The following is a 19,442-nucleotide window of genomic DNA, read 5'->3' as shown; positions in this document are numbered from 1 at the left end:
GATGTTTTGAAAGTTCAAGTGTCTCTGTATCAGGGTAGCAGTTCAACGATGGTCGGTCCTGGTTCAGGAGCTCTTCTTGGGTGTTGACGGTGTCTGTCGTGGCCAGGGCTGGAGAGACCTTCTTGCAGTGATGAGCGTGCAGCCAGTGTTTCTTCCCCTCCACTCGAAGTGCGGTCCGAGTGGTGATCAGCACTTGCCAGGGGCCCGTCCACCGGGGTTCCAAACTCTTTGATCGCTGAAAGTTTCGGATCAGCACGAAGTCCCCCGGCTGGATGGCGTGACCCGGACCCCTGGAAGCATCGGGGATGGCCTGCTGCACCTGCTGATGAAGGACAGACAAAGTTTCAGTCAATTTGTACAGATAATCAGACATTAGGACATCCGGAACGTCATGAATGGAAGTTGGTTTCGGGGCAGACCAGACGCTCATGGGTCGACCGAAGACAACTTCATAAGGGGTTAAGTGATGTCGGGTGGGGGTAGAGCGCATCGATAGCAATGCCAATGGGAGGGCGTCTGGCCATTTCAGGCCCGTCGTAGCCACTATTTTGGCCAGTTTAAGCTTTAGTGTGGCATTGTGTCGTTCGACAAGCCCAGCAGATTGAGGGTGGAAGACTGCGTGGAATTTCTGTTTGATACCCAGCCCATTTAGGATGAGCTGGATAACGTTGGCTACAAAGTGGGGGCCATTATCACTCCATAAAACACGACAGAGGCCATAACGGGGGAAAAACTCCTTTAACAGGACCTTTGCAGTGGCCATAGCGGTGTTGTCACGGGTTGGATATGCTTCCACCCATTTGCTAAATGCGCACACCACGACGAGTACATATTTCAGGCCTTGGCATCTGTCTAGCTGGATGTAGTCCATCTGCAGGACTTCAAATGGGTGGTTTGGGACCCCAAATCCCCCCCGGGGTACTACAGTTCCCTTCCCGGGGTTGTGTTGCAGGCATATTAAGCATTGTTGGACCAGGCGTTTGGCGGAATCTGGGATCTTGTCATTGTGCCAAACCCTGGAGACAAGTTCGATCATGGGGGCTGATCCTATGTGGGCAGGGGAGTGTGCCATGGTTAATATGGGAATCAAGTATGAATCAGGTAGCAACCATCTGTTCGTGTCTTTTGTCCGCCAGCAGCCTTCATCGTCTTTCAATCCCACCCGTGCCCATTCAGTCAATTCGTGTTGTGTGCTAGCCGTTTGTATGTCTCTAATTGTGTCCTTGGCGTCAGTCCAGTTTTCTGCTTGTGACCTGGTCACGTACATATGTGTTGTCGTTCTATTTCCAGCTGTCGTTCGGGCGGTGATGTCGGCTAGTGCATTTCCTTGTCCAATAATGTCTGTCACCTTCTTGTGTGCCTGGCATTTGATAACGGCAAGTTTGTTGGGGAGGAGGACAGCTTCGATTAAGGCGGAGACTAAATCCCCGTGCAAAATGGGTGTGCCGTGTGAGGTCAAGTATCCTCTCTCCCTCCAGAGGAGCCCAAAATGGTGAACCACCCCGAAGGCATACTGGCTGTCGGTGTAAATGTTCGCCGTGGTTCCTGTTGCCAGGATGCAGGCTCTCGTCAAAGCAATCAGTTCCGCTGCCTGGGCAGATCGCTGGGTGATGCGGGCTGTTTCTACTACAGTTCGAGCCGTGGTGACTGCATAGGCAGCGGAAGTGGTACCATCGGAGAGTTTGATGCAAGAACCGTCCACCCACAACTCCCCGTCGGGGTCAGGGAAAGCTGTGTCTCTGAGATCGACCCTACTCCTGGTCTGTTCGTCCGTAAGAGTCACGCAGTCATGTACGGGGTGCACATTGGGATCGTTCTCTGGCAAGGGTAACAGAGTTGCTGGGTTCAGTGTGGTGCATCTTTTCAGGGTGATATGGGGGGCAAGCAAGGTCAGTTCGTATCCAGTCAGTCGTGCACTCGTCAGGTGTTGCGTCTTGGTTTGGTTCAGGAGGGTGTCGACTGCATGGGGTACCAGTACCGTGAGGGAATTCGAGAGTACAATCCCCTCGCTCTGTCGGATAGAGACTGCAGCAGCAGCTACAGCTCGAAGGCAGGCAGGCAAGGCTCTGGCGACAGGGTCAAGAGTGGCAGAGAAGTAAGCGCACGGTCGTTGTTTAGGACCGATGGCCTGGGTCAAGACAGATAAAGCGCACCCCTCCCTTTCGTGAGTGAAAAGGGAGAAGGGCTTTCTGTAATCAGGGGTACCCAGGACAGGGGCTGAGCAAAGGGCATCTCGTAGTTCCGTGAAGGAAGTTTGACACTCAGGAGTCCAAGGGAGTGGGAAAGGGACGTCTTTGTTTAGGAGAGAGAGCAGTGGTTTTACAACGAGGCTGAAGTTTGGCAACCATTGTCGGCAGAAGGAGGTGAGGCCTAATAGGGAGCGAACCTGCTTCTGGGTTTTAGGGACAGGGGTGTCTAGAATGGTCTGGATTCGATCAGGGGTGAGTTTCCTTCCATCTTTGGACAGAAGGTGGCCCAGGTAAGTGACCTGGGGTAGGCAGAATTGCAACTTCTTCTTGGAGACCTTGTGGCCATTTTCCGCAAGGAAGTGCAAGAGTTGAATGGTGGCGGTAACCGCTAGAGGGGTGGTGTCGGCTGCCAAAAGGATGTCATCGACATATTGTACCAACACCACCCCGTCGGGTAACCGGACTTGGTCTAGTTGCCTTTTGAGGGCCTGGCTGTAGATGCTAGGGCTCTCCGTGTAGCCTTGAGGGGCTCGGCAAAACCTATATGAGCGGGATTTTAGGGTAAAGCCGAAGAGATATCGGCTGTCTGGGTGGATGGGGATGGAGAAGAATGCGTTCTTGAGGTCGATGACGGAAAAGGTGGTGGCAGTGGATGGAATCAAGGTCAGGATGGTGGTGATGTCTGAGACCACAGGGTACTGGGGTACCACCACTTTGTTGATCTCTCGGAGGTCGATGATGAAACGGTATGCTTTCTCATCTCCCTCTCCCTGCTTCTTGATAATGGGCAAGATAGGGCTGTTGCAAACGTTGCTAACCACTTCCTCTACCACTCCTGCGTCTATCAGTGACTGGATAATCATTACCAATGCCTTCTCGCCCTCTGGCGATATCCGATATTGTGGGAGTTTTGGGAGTGTTGCGTCTGGTCGGACAGTAATGTGCACTGGGTCAATTAACATACGCCCTACGTCCGAATCCGCTTTGGCCCACAGATACGGAGGTAGAGTGTCAAGCAGGGACGCGTCGACGTCGGTGATGGAAAACATGTGTCGGGGGGAACAATGTTTAAGCAGAACGGGGTTGTCGTAAAGAAACACTCGAACTCCATCTTGAGAACACCTAATCGTCGCTCGGAAGTGTTTCAGTAAGTCAAGTCCCATAATGGCGTCAGGGCTATTGGAGGAAAGCAAGAACGTGGTGTCGGTGGTGTTGTTTTCTACGTCAAAGAGAATCGGGGCAGACAAAGGGTTGGTGGAGGGCGTTCCATCGAAACCTGTCGATGTTATGAGTGAGCCAGACAAGGGTGCCCTTGGAATCAGTCGTTTAGATAACGCACTACGTGTTGCGCCAGTGTCTACCAGAAATGGAGACTTGGTACCCAGGACCTTAGCAGTGACATAAGGGCCCTGCTGGTCAACATAGAGCTCGACTGGATCCCTCCCTCGCCCTTGGCTGTCCTATGCAAAGGTGTGAGTGTCGTCATAGTCAGATTGTTGATATTGGTTCTGTCTGGGTCGATCGAACGTATTTGGTCTGCTTGATCTGTCATTAGTCGCGTCATTTGGGGGCCCTCGTTGTGGTCCCTTAGGTCTCGGTCCGTTTGCTACATCCCTGGGGTCTCTGTTCCTGATCATTTCCAGGAGAACTGGGCACTGGGATTTCCAATGGCCAGTCCCTTTGCAGAAAGCGCACTGGTCATCTCTAAGGTCTGTGCGTCCACTGTAGGGAGTCAGAGTGCGGTCCTGGGGAAATGCAGTCTTAGGGACGTTTGTCTGGTAGTTTCCCCGGTATTGGTCTCGTCCTATAGTCACCCCTTGCAGTTTGGCAATCATCACCCTCTCTTTTAAGTCTTTCTTCTTTTTCTCTGTCGCCCTATCGTTTTCATTTTTCTGATGCTCATAATATTGGGCCATTTGGAGAATCGCTGTAGGTTTGGAGGCTGCCCAACTACTCTCGCTGGCCTGTAGTTTCTGGGAGATGTCCAATGATAGGCCCTTAACATAATTCTGGACAAACAGATGGTGTCCGGTTGCAGTGGTCATGTCCTGGCCGCTGTAATCGGAGAACACCGTTTCAAACCGGGAGAAGTATTCCGATACATCCTCCTGGGGTTTTTGGCGACAGGCTGTTACTATCGACCAGTCCACTTTCTTTTCTGGGATTAGGGTTTTTAATTTCTCTACGATTTTATCTGGGAGGTCTAGAATGGATTTCAACGGCTTTTGTCCTGGTCCCCGTTGTTTGTCCAAGTCATCGAGTTGTGACCAGGTGTGTCCGAACAGCTCAAGGTGGTCGACTTTCCGGATTTGCTTCCACACATCAGCTGGCAGACATAACCCGAAGAACAAGTCGATGTCAGCCAGGGTCATGATCGTTGAACCCAGGGCTGTACCTAATTCAGTATAGAAGGCAGTGGGGTTTTTACGTAGGTCGGGTAGAGATTTCCGGAATGTCAGTATCTCTTGCCGGTCCCATGGCTGGTAGACCCAGTTGTATACTACCCTTCCCTTCGCATCTTGGTTGTTTGCATCATCGTGAGTCCCTGTACCTCGAGGGGGAACCCAGTAAGGGGCAGCCTCTCGTATTGGCATCATGGTGTTAGATTGCTCGGTTGGTGGCTCGGTCACTACGGGGGCTGCGGATTTAGCTCCTGGCTTTCGTTCAGTGAGGTGGCGGAAAACCTCAAGCGTACGCGTAAGGAGGTCCGACACATCACACTCGCCCTCATCCCCGATATCGACCTTCCGGTACAGAGTCCTTAGGCTCTCGGGACCTTTGTCTCGATATCGGTCCTCGTATGCATTCAAGACATGATAACACAGTCGTACGGTAAAATGTCGTCTGTGACTCCCTGTATACGAGCCGAACATATCTGTGATGTACTCTTCATCATCCTTCCTTTCTACCAGTGTCCTCGCTATTTTGTCGATCCCCGCTCGCTCATCCTTGTCTAGTCTGTTTGTTCTTGCAGGGCCAGCCCCTCGAGTCTCATGGTCATCTAACGTTGTTGTTGATGCGGGTTTTAATACATGGGGTTCGGCTGGCACAGAGGCTATTGGGGCCGACGCTGTGGCGGTACCTTCGCTTGTACCTGGGGGTGGCGCGTGCTGCGCCAAGGGTTGAGAAGGGGCATATGGAGGGGGCATGTAGATGATAGGAGGACCTAACAGCAGGTCCTCATTGGCTTGTCGTTTCGAGGGTAAGTCAGGGTAGAGCATGGAGGGGGTTCTAACCGGACACTGGCTTGGCGTTTCCCTTTCTAGTTTCTGTTTAGCTTTCTCTCTTTCCTCTATCTCCTTTTTTAGTTTCTGAGCAGCTAGGTGGGCTGCTTTTTGCAGCTCTTTTTCCAACCTACTCTCAGTTTTCTTTTTACGCTGTTCAGTTTCTTTTCGCCACATGCCGAAGCTGTCAAGCATAGTAGGTGTTGTCTTGTTTTTACCCAGGGCGGTTTCTAGCGTTTTTATTTTATCATCATCGAAGGATCCTATCAGGGGCCATTGACTTTCTTGACCCTTTTTTGTATATTTATGCCATAGTTTACTATAAGCTATAGCGGTCAATCCATGCTTCATGAACATGTCCTTATTAGGGGTGCCTTCCAGCGGGGCTGGATGGTCCATCTCTAATAGGCGGTCCGGGCTAAACAGGCTACTCATCAGTGGGGAGAAGACAGACATGACGGCTCGTAACGAGGGACTAAAAAGTCAGCACTGCCTATCTTATCACTAGGTGCAAAGACTAGACAGAATATTTCTATTCTACGTTGTTTGCAGGCAGTGAATACCTCATGGATCACAATAACCAAAGACCAATAAATAACAATGGGGAGAATGAGTAGGTCCGCAAAGATCTGCGTTACCTACCTTTTTCACTATCTGCAAAAAGGGTGGTCTCTTCCCTGTTTGCAGACAGGGAATCTCCAGGAAACAATAGTTTTGCGAACAACAGTTCAGTTTCAAGCAATTATTGGGTGGGGGGAGAAAAAAATAAGCACGGCTGCTACCCTACCTATCCTCCACTGCTTGCAAAGAGAGAGCCCGTTGTTTCTCCGTTTGCAGACAGTGAATCCCTCATAGATCAAGATAACAAAAGACCGATAAATAACAATGGGGAGAATGAGTAGGTCCGCAAAGATCTGCGTTACCTACCCTTTTCACTATCTGCAAAAAGGGTGGTCTCTTCCCTGTTTGCAGACAGGGAATCTCCAGGAAACAATAGTTTGTGAACAACAGTTCAGTTTCAGGTGATTATTGAGTGGGGGAGAAAAAATAAGCACGGTTGTCTGCCCTACCTATCCTCCACTGCTTGCAAAGAGAGAGCCTGTTGTTTCTCCGTTTGCAGACAGTGAATCTCCAAATAAACAAAAAGAGCAATACTAGTATTTAACAAACAAGCAATCAAGCAATTTTTTCGCAACTTGTCGTGGTAACACGACCTTACCCGGACCGCATGGACAGTTTCCTGACTTCCGAATCCAGCGCCCGATCGTCCTCTCTTCTTCGTTATCCTCGCGGCACTCCTGATGGTTCCCAGTCAGGACCGTAGATCACTCGAGAGAGGTCTGTTCGGAACCAGTGAAGTTCGGATGATCGGCTGTCAGACGAGGGTCTATCGGACAGACGCGTTCCCGATCGTTGCAGTCGTTCACTTTGTCGTCAGGACCTCTCCCACTGGATCCATGGGTCGCTGATGGGCCCCACGCTTGGGACGCCAATTGTGGAATTTCTAATTGGGGGGCACTACCAACCAGAATATAAGATCCTTAATTATTGCCCGGCGGTGTCGCCTCTTGAACCCACAAAGAAGTTAAACTATTGAAGAGGCAGGCGCTGGAGACTGGAAGGCAGGAAACAAGGTTTTTATTCTCTCCGGAGGAGAACACAACGAAACGGACAGAAGGTATCGTTCTGAGGTGCTCTAACTGCATCCCTGAGGCCTGGCCTCTTATACACAAGTTTATCTCTTTATTACATGTAACACATTCTCGTTGATACTTTGATGTACGGAAAGACATCCTCAGAATCCCCCCCTTCCCAGCCCGTTCCCACGCAAGGTTACAGTGGAAGTCCCCGCCCCGTTCACAACAGGTGATGATCATCGCGCAGCTGGGTATTCCGCCGATTCACGGAGTGTGCGGGTTTCGATCGGATCTCGTGGGATGGGGGGGGCTTTGATCATCTCGGGGGTCCTTTGAGGAGGGAAGCTTTCTATTGTATGGGGTGGGGCAAGGGATTGGTATCGGCAGAGCTAGGTGTCGGCCTGGGAACGGGGAAGGCAAACGGGCACACGGGGAAAAGGGGTTTGCATCAAAAAGGGCCGGAGATCATGACGGGGAAGCAGGGAGGTGTCGTGCTGGGAACAGGATGAGGGCCTGGGGCAGAGCAGCGCCGAAGAGGGGTTTATGACTCAAGGCAGGTGCAAGCAGGGGGTTGCCAGCGAAGCTAGGAGAGAGAGAGAGACGCGCTGGCTCTCGGCGAGAGCAGGGAAGCCATGGTGTCCAAAATGGCGGCTGTTTTACGCGCACAAAAGGTTTAAGGAGAGCAAGAGGGCGCCGATAATGTTGACGGTTTTCAGCCTAACTTTCAACACACCCTATGTTGTGACATTGAGATCCCTTGTTGAATTTGCTTTAGTCAGCCAAGATGTGGCTGTTGACTCAATTTCAAAGCAGCTTTGGGCCGTTCAAGTGGCTGGTGAATAGCACTTTCTCTTTGTACGCATTAAAGGTCTAAAGAGTTCTTCATAGGTACTGCTCTGTATGGATTGTTCAAAGATCTGTTGGAAATGCTTATAATGGGATAAAGAAATTGAGGGCATGCCTTTTCGGTACCCCACTTGCATGGCTGTCTGGCTTGTGGAAGGTGCTGCAAATGCAAGTCAGGATGGTCGAGTGGTCTAAGTCGCTGCGTTCAGGTCGCAGTCTCTTCTGGAGGCGTGGGTTCAAATCCCCCTTCTGACAAACCTATGTTTAAACTTTTTTCATGAGGGAGAAAATCAGATCATTTTCCTCACATGGGCTTATATGGTTGTCTTTTTGGAAAAGTGCAGTGAGTTTTTTTTCTTGCTATAGCCACTCATGGCCTAAGATGTGTGTTTTTTTTGTTCACACTATCTTTCTCACTATGTAGATGAACAAGCAGCATGCAGTCAGGATGGCCGAGTGGTCTAAGGTGCTGCGTTAAGGCCGCAGTCTATCCTGGAGGCGTGGGTTCGAATCCCACTTCTGATAAACCTTTAAGTCCATTTTGTCTCTGCGTTCCTTCAGAATCTCAGCTAAAAATTGGCAGTGCATATAATATCTGAATAAGTACCAAACTTCAGTTTCAACTGCAAATGAATTTGCCCAATTCTGTCTTCAAGCTCGTATAATATTCTTCTAGCACTAGTGGTGTTTTATGTGTTTTTTGGGGGGTGCCTAAAAAATCCCTTTTATTGAAGAAATGGCTTACATTCAGTCTTGTGATATTTTTGGTTTCCAATAAGTAGATTTTTAATTTTATGTAACCTCATTTTCTAATGCTGCATTCAAGAGATGTTTCCACTATGAAATGAAGAGCAAGGGGAAAGAGCACAAATGATAGAGCGAGTGAGTGAGATGGGGTGTTGAGGAAGGAGAGAATGAAACAAAGAGTGAGTGAACGGCAGGTAGGCATAGAAGAGGAGACTAGAAGTGAAGGTGACTTGCTTTTCCCTGCTCTTGACCTCCCACACATCTCAAACCAATCACAAACATACCTTCCATGCAACGTTGGTATGCAGAACTTCACTCCTCAGCCAGTGAGGGTGAGTCCCAAGCCAGGGGCTAGAGAGCAAAAGAATGGATGTGCTCAGACGTTCCTTGCTAGGGACAGTTGATCTGAAACAAGGCCTGCTCTCTTGTTTCCAGCAAGGATCTAGAAATTCTGCATGAATCTGCAAGGCACATTGACAGCATAAATTTGCATAAACTGCCCCACCTTCTGCCTTCCTACTTCCTGAGCAGTAGTTGTTTGTGTAAAGAGAGAGAGGTCGCAGGCAAGGTAATTTTGTGAGTAGGATACAGAACCCTAAATAGCTGGTGAGAGGTATAAGTTATTCTAAAAGCATAAAAACAGTACACCTGTGAAATGAAATGCTTTCATATGTGATCTTCTGTGTTTATTGTCCTGTGCAAAAAGTTGCACCTTGTGTTTGAAGGTTGAAATTATTTCAAGCTTGCATGGACGCAGAAATTTCTGAGTGACTTTTATACATTTCTTAGGACTCTTCACTGTCAGGATGGCTGAGTGGTCTAAGCTGCTGTGTTTAGGCCGCAGTCTCCTCTGGAGACGTGGGTGCGAATCCCACTTCTGACATGACTTTTGGAGATATAATCTTCTTCATCAGGATAACATCTGATGGACGTTGCATCTGTTCGTCTTCACCTGGGACGTTATTCCGTCCTCGTAGAGTCAAGAGAGCTTGGGTTTCTCATATATTTCTGTTGTACAAAGTCTTGCTGATAAAGTGCAATCCTTACCAAATGATTTTAGGACCCATGTAAGAGCTCATCTAGAAGAGTCATGCTCTTGTATTCCCTGGCCAGCCAGGCCATGCAAATTTGAAAGAATGCCAAGCACCTGGTAGACAGCTGGACTCCAGCACACTTGCAGCAATTTCCTCAGGGCTGTGATCAGGGGCTGCTTAGATTTGCGTATTCCACCCTATGTTGTGACATTGAGATCCCTTGTTGAATTTGCTTAAGTCAGCCAAGATGTGGCTGTTGACTCAATTTCAAAGCAGCTTTAGGCTGTTCAAGTGGCTGGTGAATAGCACTTTCTCTTTGTACGCTTTAAAGGTCTAAAGAGGGGGGGAGTGGCCAAGATGGCGGGCTGACAAGAAGCTCTTGACATGAGCTCCTGAGACCCCGGAGCCCTTGAACCGTCCTGCGCCGCTGATCTCCCCCGGATCGAGCGGAGGAGAGGACGGACGCGGCTGTGAGCCCGAAGTGAGCTGTTTGGAGCTTTCGGTGGCGCCGGAGCATAGCGCGACGCCTCGCTGCGCTGGTCCCTGGAGCAGGCGAGCATCACGGCTCCGACGCGGCCACGGGAGAGTGAGGTGGCGGCCAGCCCACGGTGCCTCTAAGCCGTGGTGAGTCTCCGACCCCGCCGACCGTCGGGGGTACAGGGGTATACCCCTCCCGGACCGCCGGAGCACTCCTGAAGGTGGAGGAGACGACCACGGAGGAGCCGCGCCTTCCGCAGCGACCTGGGGGAGGAGCCGGCGTAGAGTCGCTACGCGATCCCGGGGATTGGCAGGGCCGTGAGGCCTAGCGGGCCGGAGATGCCGGCGGATTCCCTTCAGGGGCCACAGCTGTGAGGTGAGCCGTGTGGAGCCCCGGGGGACGCCTCTGACCGCCCAGCCGGTCCGCTTACAGTGGGGAGGATCCGGGAGCTGAAAACGGGGGACACCCACACTGAGCCTAGGTGTAGGAGCCGCAGCGCAATTCGGCGATCCTGCCTACCACCGACTCATTGACCCCCGCACCCACGCTGTGGTCCCAAGCTCACAGGGGGGCTTACCGGACCCGAGGACCGCCCCAGGACCCTACGGACAATTGACCTACTAACTGCAGTGGCGCGACCCGGCCGGGAGAGGGCCTGCCCCATATTGAGTCCCCCAGTGTGGCGGTGCATGCCCGGACAGCTGCGAAGGGGTGGCGTCACGGCCTACAGCCTGGAGCCAGCGTGGTGGTCTGCTCCTGGGCAGTAAGGGGCACTTGGAAGGAGTCGCTGTTGGACATTGGTTGATGCCCCTTTCAGTCGACGGACTTGCAGTTGTGTATTGACTATTGCGCCCGTGCGTGGGACGCTGTCCCAGGGCCCTGGGGCTCGCCTGATCTAACCTGCAGCGGAGGTACCCCCAGCGAGGAACGCAGCTCCATCAACATACCGACGGCCTTCCTCCCCCTGCGACACGCCCCCGCCACTGAGATGTCGGGCAATAGAGGGAGCAAGAAGGGAGAGCGCACCCTGCCCGAAATGCTGGGCAGAAGCGCCCCAAGACAGGACAGGTCCCAGCCAGCACCGAGCCCTCCGACTAGCTCTAGAGGGGCGGAGGGAGGTGAGCCTCCGGTCACCAGGTCTTTTCTGGAGTCGCTGTTTAGCACCCTCAGGGAGGACTTTCAGGCGCTGAAACAAGAGGTGGCTGGCGAGGTCTGAGAGGTGAGGAGAGAAGTCGACTCGCTTGGAGAACGTATCTCCACCATGGAGGACGCTAATCAATCACGGGACGAGGAGATCGTGCACCTGCAGCAGGAAGTACTGCGGCTTAGAGACCAACAGATCGACCTCCAGGCCCACGCCGAAGATCTCGAGAATAGGTCCAGGCGCAACAACATCAGGGTCAGGGGCGTTCCGTCTAAAGAAGAGGGGGAAGACACAGCAGCCTACCTAAGGGACCTGTTTCGCGACATACTGGGCGAACCGGGAGGCTTCCCAGTGAGAATCGACAGGGCACATAGAGTTGGACTCCCACGTCGAGCCTCAGCATCGCCCCCAGATATCTTGGCCTTTTTACCGGATTTTCCTCTGAAGGAGCGGATCCTGCGCGAGGCACGTCAAAAACACCCGGTGAGCTTCCGAGGTCAACAACTGGCTTTGTTTCAAGACTTATCCACGATCACGTTGCAGAAGCGCAAGTCCTTCAAGATTGCTACGGACTTTCTGAGAGAGCACGACACGCAGTACTCGTGGGGCCATCCTTTCAGGCTTATTTTCCGATGGAACGGAACACTGCATCAAATGCGATCCCTTCAAGACACGTGCGATGTGCTGGGTATCACCGCTGCGGATGATGACGTACCGACACCCCGCCGCCGCACTTCCAGGGAGGGATGGCAAACGGTTCGACGACGCCGACCCACGCTCCCGCCTCCTCGACCGGACTCTCTCACGATCAGAGCGGACATGGACAGCGCCATACGAGAGGTATCCAGCACCACGTCGTCCAGTGACACGGCCCTGACGGCCTGAGCAACATCCGTCTTGGCATCATCGACATTGCAGGTTCGAGGGTTCTGGGGGGGAGGGGGGGCTCCGGGGGAGCACCGGTGGTGGCTGGACGTCCACTCGAACACTTTTCCACAGACTTGTCCGCTAGGGACTGGACTGGGACAATTGAGGTTTCTGCAAAGTTGGGGCCGGGGCTGCAGGGAGAGGGAGGGGAGGCGGGTTGGGCTCTGGACGGGAGATGGGGATACCGGGAGTTGGGGGGTTCGGGGACTGTTTGGGGAGTTGGGGTGGGGGGATTCGGTATTTGGGCTGTGCCACATTTGATTTCTGCCGCGCTTGCTATGTCCTAATGTCACTTTCCTGGGGCGGGGAGAGGACTACTCGAGGGGGGATCCAGATTTCGCGCTGGGTTGATGCCCTGATTCCTTGTTGCTGCTCCTGCCTTGTTCTTCCTCTGCTGGGCCAGTGGGCGATGTGTTGTGCTAGTTGTGTGTGGCTTTTGTTCCGACCCACATTGCCGGCTTGTACTAGACCCCCTGTTACTTCAGGCCCACTTAGCGCCACTCTTACGATGTCTCGTCATGGCTCTTAGAGTTGTCACTCTTAATGTCAAGGGGTTAAATAATCCGGTCAAACGTAGAGCAGTATTGTCCCTCCTCGAGAGCACCCAGGCGGACATCTGCCTATTGCAAGAGACTCACCTGTTGGCCCGAGACTGTCCCAGATTGCGGTCTCCAAGGTTTCCGGTGCAGCTCTTTTCCTCCGGGGCTACTAAGAAGGCGGGAGTGGCTATCTTGATGTCCAGGAGGTTTAAAGGGGAGGTTTTGCACAAGGTCGCAGAGCAAAAGGGGAGACTCCTGGCTTACAGGGTGAAGGTAGGGAGATTCCTATTCACTGTGGGCTCAGTATATAGCACCAATGACCGTCAGGATTTGTTTTTACAGTCTGCCCTGGCAGACATCACGACTACCCCAGATAGGCACATAATCATTGGGGGCGATCTGAATATGGTCTTTAACTCGTCCCTAGACAGGTCCACACAGCGCCACCCTCACACCGGGGAATTTTCACAGTTGAGTAACTCCCACCTAGGGGATCTGGACATACATGATCTTTGGAGACGCCTGCACCCCACCACACAGGCCTATTCCTACTACTCCCACGCACATAGGACATATGCGAGGCTGGATTATCTCCTGGTTACGGGGCCGATGGCGGAATTGGCGTCCGCTTCTGAGATAGGGGTCCTCTCGTTGTCTGATCACGCTCCGGTGACGGGGTCCTTCCAACTTCCGCCGGAACCCCAGTCTCGCGGGGTCTGGCGCCTCCGGGACACCCTGTTACACAGACCAGCGATACTGAAACAGGTACGCACTGCGATTGCTGAGTTCCGGGAACACAATGAGAACGACGATACCTCCCGAGCAACGCAGTGGGCAGCCCTGAAAGCGGTGCTTCGGGGTGAGTTTATCGCCATCTCCTCGGCGGAGAATAGGGACCGCCAACGGAAAAGGGACAAACTCACTGATACCGTACGGGAGCTGGAACAGATGCATCGGAGGACGGGGGCCCCCAGAGTGTGGAGGCAACTCAAAGCGGCCCGGAAGCTCCTTTCCGCGCTCGACATGGATAGAGCGGAATATGCGGCGCTGCGCATGAAACATGCGTACTACACCGGTGGTGACCGATGCGGCCGACTGCTGGCGAATAAACTTCGGGTGCAGCATCTGCGCCAACGGGTTACGGAGTTGTCCACCCCTGGTGGTTCATTGGCCACGGAGGACCACCGGATCGCGGAAGGATTCCGCCGTTATTATGCCGACCTGTACGCGGGTGAGGCCCCCTCAGCCTCAGCTGGGACAGATTACCTCGCGTCGGTCGACCTCCCTGTTCTCACATCGGAACAGGCGGAACACCTGGAGCGGGACATCCGGCCGGAGGAAGTGATTAGTGCTATCTCCCGCCTCAAGCATGGGAAGGCCCCGGGTCCCGACGGTTACACCCCGCTTTTCTATAAAATATTCTGTTCAGAGCTGGTGCCGCTGTTGACGCGGCTCTTTAACTCCTTTGCCGAGCCTGGGGCCATTCCTCCGGATCTCTTACGAGCTACGGTGACGGTTATCCCTAAGCCTGGGAAGGACCGGACCGATTGTGCCTCTTACCGGCCGATCTCGCTACTCAATGTGGACCTCAAGCTCTACACTGGGATTCTGGCGGCGCGTCTGGCACCGCACTTGCCGGGACTTGTGGACCCAGATCAGGCCGGGTTTGTCCCGGGCCGACAGACGGTGGACAACACTAAAAGAGTGATCCACGTCCTGGAGAAGGCCTCCCGTATCCCCGGTGAGCGCATGCTGCTCTCGGTTGACGCGGAGAAGGCGTTCGACCGGGTGCATTGGCCATACCTGGAGCAGGTGCTTTGCAAGTTGGGAATAGGTGAGAAGTTCCGCACCCTCATATTTAATTGTTACAAATCTCCTACGGCGATAGTGAGGGTGAATGGCTGCAACTCTGACCGATTCGCGATAGAGAGAGGGACCAGACAGGGATGCCCACTCTCCCCACTACTCTTCGCTCTTTACATGGAGCCTTTTGCTCAGAGGATTCGGCGCAATCCGGAGGTGACTGGCGTCCGGATGGGGGGCTACACCCACACTATCAGTTTGTATGCGGATGATGTGATTTTAATGCTTGATAACCCGAGGGAGTCGCTCCCCGCTTGCATTGCCGAGATGGACGCCTTCGCCGCAGTGGCAGGTTTTAAAATGAACATGAGAAAGTCGGCGGCCCTTGACATCTCGCTCGCCTCTGCTACGCGGCTTGAACTGCAGGGTAACTTCCCCATGCGATGGTCTAGAGATCTGATCCCATACCTTGGGGTACTACTGGCGCCCTCTCTGCCTGCCATGGTTACTGCTAACTACGCGGCCCTGGGCAGGAAAATGAAGGAGGAATTGCTCCGCTGGAGCAAAGGTACGCAATCCTTGTTGGGACGGATCGCCGCGGTCAAGATGACCCTCTTGCCGCAGGTACTGTACCTGTTCCGGGCCTTACCACTCCAGCCGCCGAGGGGATGGATACGTCAGGCTCAGACCGATATTGCACGGTTTGTCTGGCAGGGCCGTAAACCCAGACTCAGGAGGGCCCTGTCTACACTGGCACCCGAGTCCGGTGGTCTGGGCATTCCGGACCTCCACAAATATTTCCAGGCAGCGCAGCTGCGGTACCTGGTTGAATGGAGCAAATGGGAGTCTGACAGACACTGGTTGTTCCAGGATCAGGCGGTGGCAGGACTCTACAAGAGATACCCTTCCTTCGCAGGAGTCACCGACCCCCCAATCTCTATGCGTCCTTTGTCACCCAGGTCCCGCTCCGTGTATGGGACGCGGTGAATATTAAGCACGACCTTACCACCTTCCCGTCACCGCTTACTCCGCTGGTGGGGAATCCCGACTTTCGACCTGGGACGGAACCTGGAGCGTTCTCGCTTTGGCAGGCAGCTAGATGCTGCGCACTGTTCCATATCTATGGCCCTGAAGGTGCCGTGCCGTTTGAAGACCTTCGCCGGGAATATCACCTGCCTGAGACCGAGCGTATGCGATATTTGCAAGTACGCCATTGGGCGCTCCAGCCGCAGGTGCGGGAACTGGCCGATCGGAAACTTACTCCGTACGAGATGTGGCTGGCAACGCGCTCCTCGGACGCCAAGCTCATTTCTGACATATATCGACTCTTGCAACCCCCCCCTTACCACATCCATAACCCCGGGAGGGCTCGCTGGGAACGGGAGCTGGGGAGGGAACTGAGTCATAGGGAATGGGAAGACATCTCCTACCGAGCGCGTCATTCCGCATACCACACTGGGCTCACAGAGACCTTCACTAAGATATCTACGTACTGGTACTACACGCCCCAGAGGCTACACGAAATGAATCATCACATCCCGGACACTTGTTGGCGCGACTGTGGGCAGATTGGCACGCTTACACACGTTTTGTGGGACTGTCCGCTGCTGGACCCGTATTGGAAAGAGGTCTTAGACGAAATAGACCAGTGCTTTAACATCGAATTACCCCGTCTCCCTGCTTATGTTCTATTAGGGTTGCCCAATAGATTGATGTATCCTCTGCGCTCCAAGAAGGGCAGACAGATAGCGATTGCCTTAGGCTCGGCGATCCAGAACATACTCATATATTGGCGAACCACCACCCTTCCTAATTCCGTTGGCTGGCTGCACCGGTTATGGCACGTTCTGGGGATGGAGAAGCTGTCCCTCACAGTGGCGGGGGAGGTGGATAGATTCGACGACCTGTGGCAGCCTTTTCTAATCTTGTTGCAGTCGGAGTTCAAGGAGATTACCTGTCCATGATATCTTAGGCTGCTGCGACTAACAAGCCCGATTACACAACAGACATAGAAAGGGAGAACGTTGGAGGGTGTAGCTCCTCTTAGGAAGTGCATAGGATGTGAGACATTTGCACAGGCACGAAGGGTGAGGGGGGGAGGGAGGGTTTGGGAGGGAGGGTACGGGAGGGGGGAGTTGGGGGGGTTGTTGGCTCTGGAATATGTCGTCTCGACCCTTTGCATAAAACTATGGCTCTGCGAATGCATAGATAGCAACATGTGCTTTCTTTAGACGGTGGTATAGGAGGAAGCCTTTGCGGTACTTTGTCTCGACGAATGTATTCCTTGTTTGTCCTGTTTTTCTTTGTTTATGAAAATGCAATAAAATACATTAAACCTAAAGGTCTAAAGAGTTCTTCATAGGTACTGCTCTGTATGGATTGTTCAAAGATCTGTTGGAAATGCTTATAATGGGATAAATAAATTGAGGGCATGCCTTTTCGGTACCAAACTTGCATGGCTGTCTGGCTTGTGGAAGGCGCTGCAAATGCAAGTCAGGATGGCCGAGTGGTCTAAGGCGCTGTGTTCAGGTCGCGGTCTCTTCTGGAGGCGTGGGTTCAAATCCCACTTCTGACAAACCTGTGTTTAATCTTCTTTTTTCTTGAGGGAGAAAATCAGATCATTTCCCTCACATGGGCTTATATGGTTGTCTTTTGGAAAAGTGCAGTGAGTTTTTTTCTTGCTATAGCCACTCATGGCCTAAGATGTGTGTTGTTTTTTGTTCACACTATCTTTCTCACTATGTAGATGGACAAGCAACATGTGGTCAGGATGGCCGAGTGGTCTAAGGCGATGCGTTACGGCCGCAGTCTCTCCTGGAGGCGTGGGTTCGAATCCCACTTCTGACAAAACTTTAAGTCCATTTTGTCTCTGCGTTCCTTCAGAATCTCAGCTAAAAATTGACAGTGCATATAATATCTGAATAAGTACCAAACTTCAGTTTCAACTGCAAATGAATTTGCCCAATTCTGTCTTCAAGCTCGTATAATATTCTTCTAGCACTAGTGGTGTTTTATGTGTTTTTTAGGGGGTGCCTAAAAAATCCCTTTTATTGAAGAAATGGCTTACATTCAGTCTTGTCATATTTTTGGTTTCCAATAAGTAGATTTTTAATTTTATGTAACCTCATTTTCTAATGCTCCATTCAAGAGATGTTTCCACTATGAAATGAAGAGCAAGGGGAAAGAGCACGAATGATAGAGCGAGTGAGTGAGATGGGGTGTTGAGGAAGGAGAGAATGAAACAAAGACAGAGTGAGTGAACGGCAGGTAGGCATAGAAGAGGAGACTAGAAGTGAAGGTGACTTGCTTTTCCCTGCTCTTGACCTCCCACCCATCTCAAACCAATCACAAACATACCTTCTATGCAACGTTGGTATGCAGAACTTCACTCCTCAGCCAGTGAGGGTGAGTCCCAAGCCAGGGGCTAGAGAGCAAAAGAATGGATGTGCTCAGACGTTCCTTGCTAGGGACAGTTGATCTGAAACAAGGCCTGCTCTCTTGTTTCCAGCAAGGATCTAGAAATTCTGCATGAATCTGCAAGGCACATTGACAGCATAAATTTGCATAAACTGCCCCACCTTCTGCCTTCCTACTTCCTGAGCAGTAGTTGTTTGTGTATAGAGAGAGAGGTCGCAGGCAAGGTAATTTTGTGAGTAGGATACAGAACCCTAAATAGCTGGTGAGAGGTATAAGTTATTCTAAAAGCATAAAAACAGTACACCTGTGAAATGAAATGCTTTCATATGTGATCTTCTGTGTTTATTGTCCTGTGCAAAAAGTTGCACCTTGTGTTTGAAGGTTGAAATTATTTTAAGCTTGCATGGACGCAGAAATTTCTGAGTGACTTTTATACATTTCTTAGGACTCTTCACTGTCAGGATGGCCGAGTGGTCTAAGGTGCTGTGTTTAGGCCGCAGTCTCCTCTGGAGGCGTGGGTGCGAATCCCACTTCTGACATGACTTTTGGAGATATAATCTTCTTCATCAGGATAACATCTGATGGAAGTTGCATCTGTTCGTCTTCACCTGGGACGTTATTCCGTCCTCGTAGAGTCAAGAGAGCTTGGGTTTCTCATATATTTCTGTTGTACAAAGTCTTGCTGATAAAGTGCAATGCTTACCAAATGATTTTAGGACCCATGTAAGAGCTCATCTAGAAGAGTCATGCTCTTGTATTCCCTGGCCAGCCAGGCCATGCAAATTTAGAAGAATGCCAAGCACCTGGTAGACAGCTGGACTCCAGCCCACTTACAGCAATTTCCTCAGGGCTGTGATCAGGGGCTGCTTAGATTTGCGTATTCCACCCTATGTTGTGACATTGAGATCCCTTGTTGAATTTGCTTTAGTCAGCCAAGATGTGGTTGTTGACTCAATTTCAAAGCAGCTTTGGGCCGTTCAAGTGGCTGGTGAATAGCACTTTCTCTTTGTACGCTTTAAAGGTCTAAAGAGTTCTTCATAGGTACTGCTCTGTATGGATTGTTCAAAGATCTTTTGGAAATGCTTATAATGGGATAAATAAATTGAGGGCATGCCTTTTCACTACCAAACTTGCATGGCTGTCTGGCTTGTGGAAGGTGCTGCAAATGCAAGTCAGGATGGCCGAGTGGTCTAAGGCGCTGCGTTCAGGTCGCAGTCTCTTCTGGAGGTGTGGGTTCAAATCCCTCTTCTGACAAACCTGTGTTTAATCTTCTTTTTTCTTGAGGGAGAAAATCAGATCATGTCCCTCACATGGGCTTATATGGTTGTCTTTTGGAAAAGTGAAGTGTTTTTTTCTTGCTATAGCCACTCATGGCCTAAGATGTGTGTTGTTTTTTGTTCACACTATCTTTCTCACTATGTAGATGGACAAGCAACATGTGGTCAGGATGGCAGAGT

At 51.7% G+C, this 19,442-nt stretch overlaps 3 non-coding genes across 3 annotated transcripts; all 3 read left to right on the top strand.

Moving 5' to 3' along the window:
* The first annotated feature begins 17,060 nt into the window (after window positions 1–17,060).
* Window positions 17,061–17,143, top strand: TRNAL-CAG (transfer RNA leucine (anticodon CAG)). Its single transcript has one exon. It is a non-coding gene; the product is annotated as a tRNA-Leu (tRNA).
* A 189-nt stretch (window positions 17,144–17,332) lies between these two features.
* On the top strand, window positions 17,333–17,415 carry TRNAR-ACG (transfer RNA arginine (anticodon ACG)). The gene has a single exon. It is a non-coding gene; the product is annotated as a tRNA-Arg (tRNA).
* Window positions 17,416–18,441: 1,026 nt separating this feature from the next.
* Window positions 18,442–18,524, top strand: TRNAL-UAG (transfer RNA leucine (anticodon UAG)). The gene has a single exon. It is a non-coding gene; the product is annotated as a tRNA-Leu (tRNA).
* Window positions 18,525–19,442: the final 918 nt, after the last annotated feature.

This window comes from Lissotriton helveticus, chromosome 8 (genome assembly GCF_964261635.1).
Source record: "Lissotriton helveticus chromosome 8, aLisHel1.1, whole genome shotgun sequence".
Lineage (NCBI taxonomy): Eukaryota > Metazoa > Chordata > Amphibia > Caudata > Salamandridae > Lissotriton > Lissotriton helveticus.
This window is presented reverse-complemented; position numbering and strand designations above follow the sequence as displayed.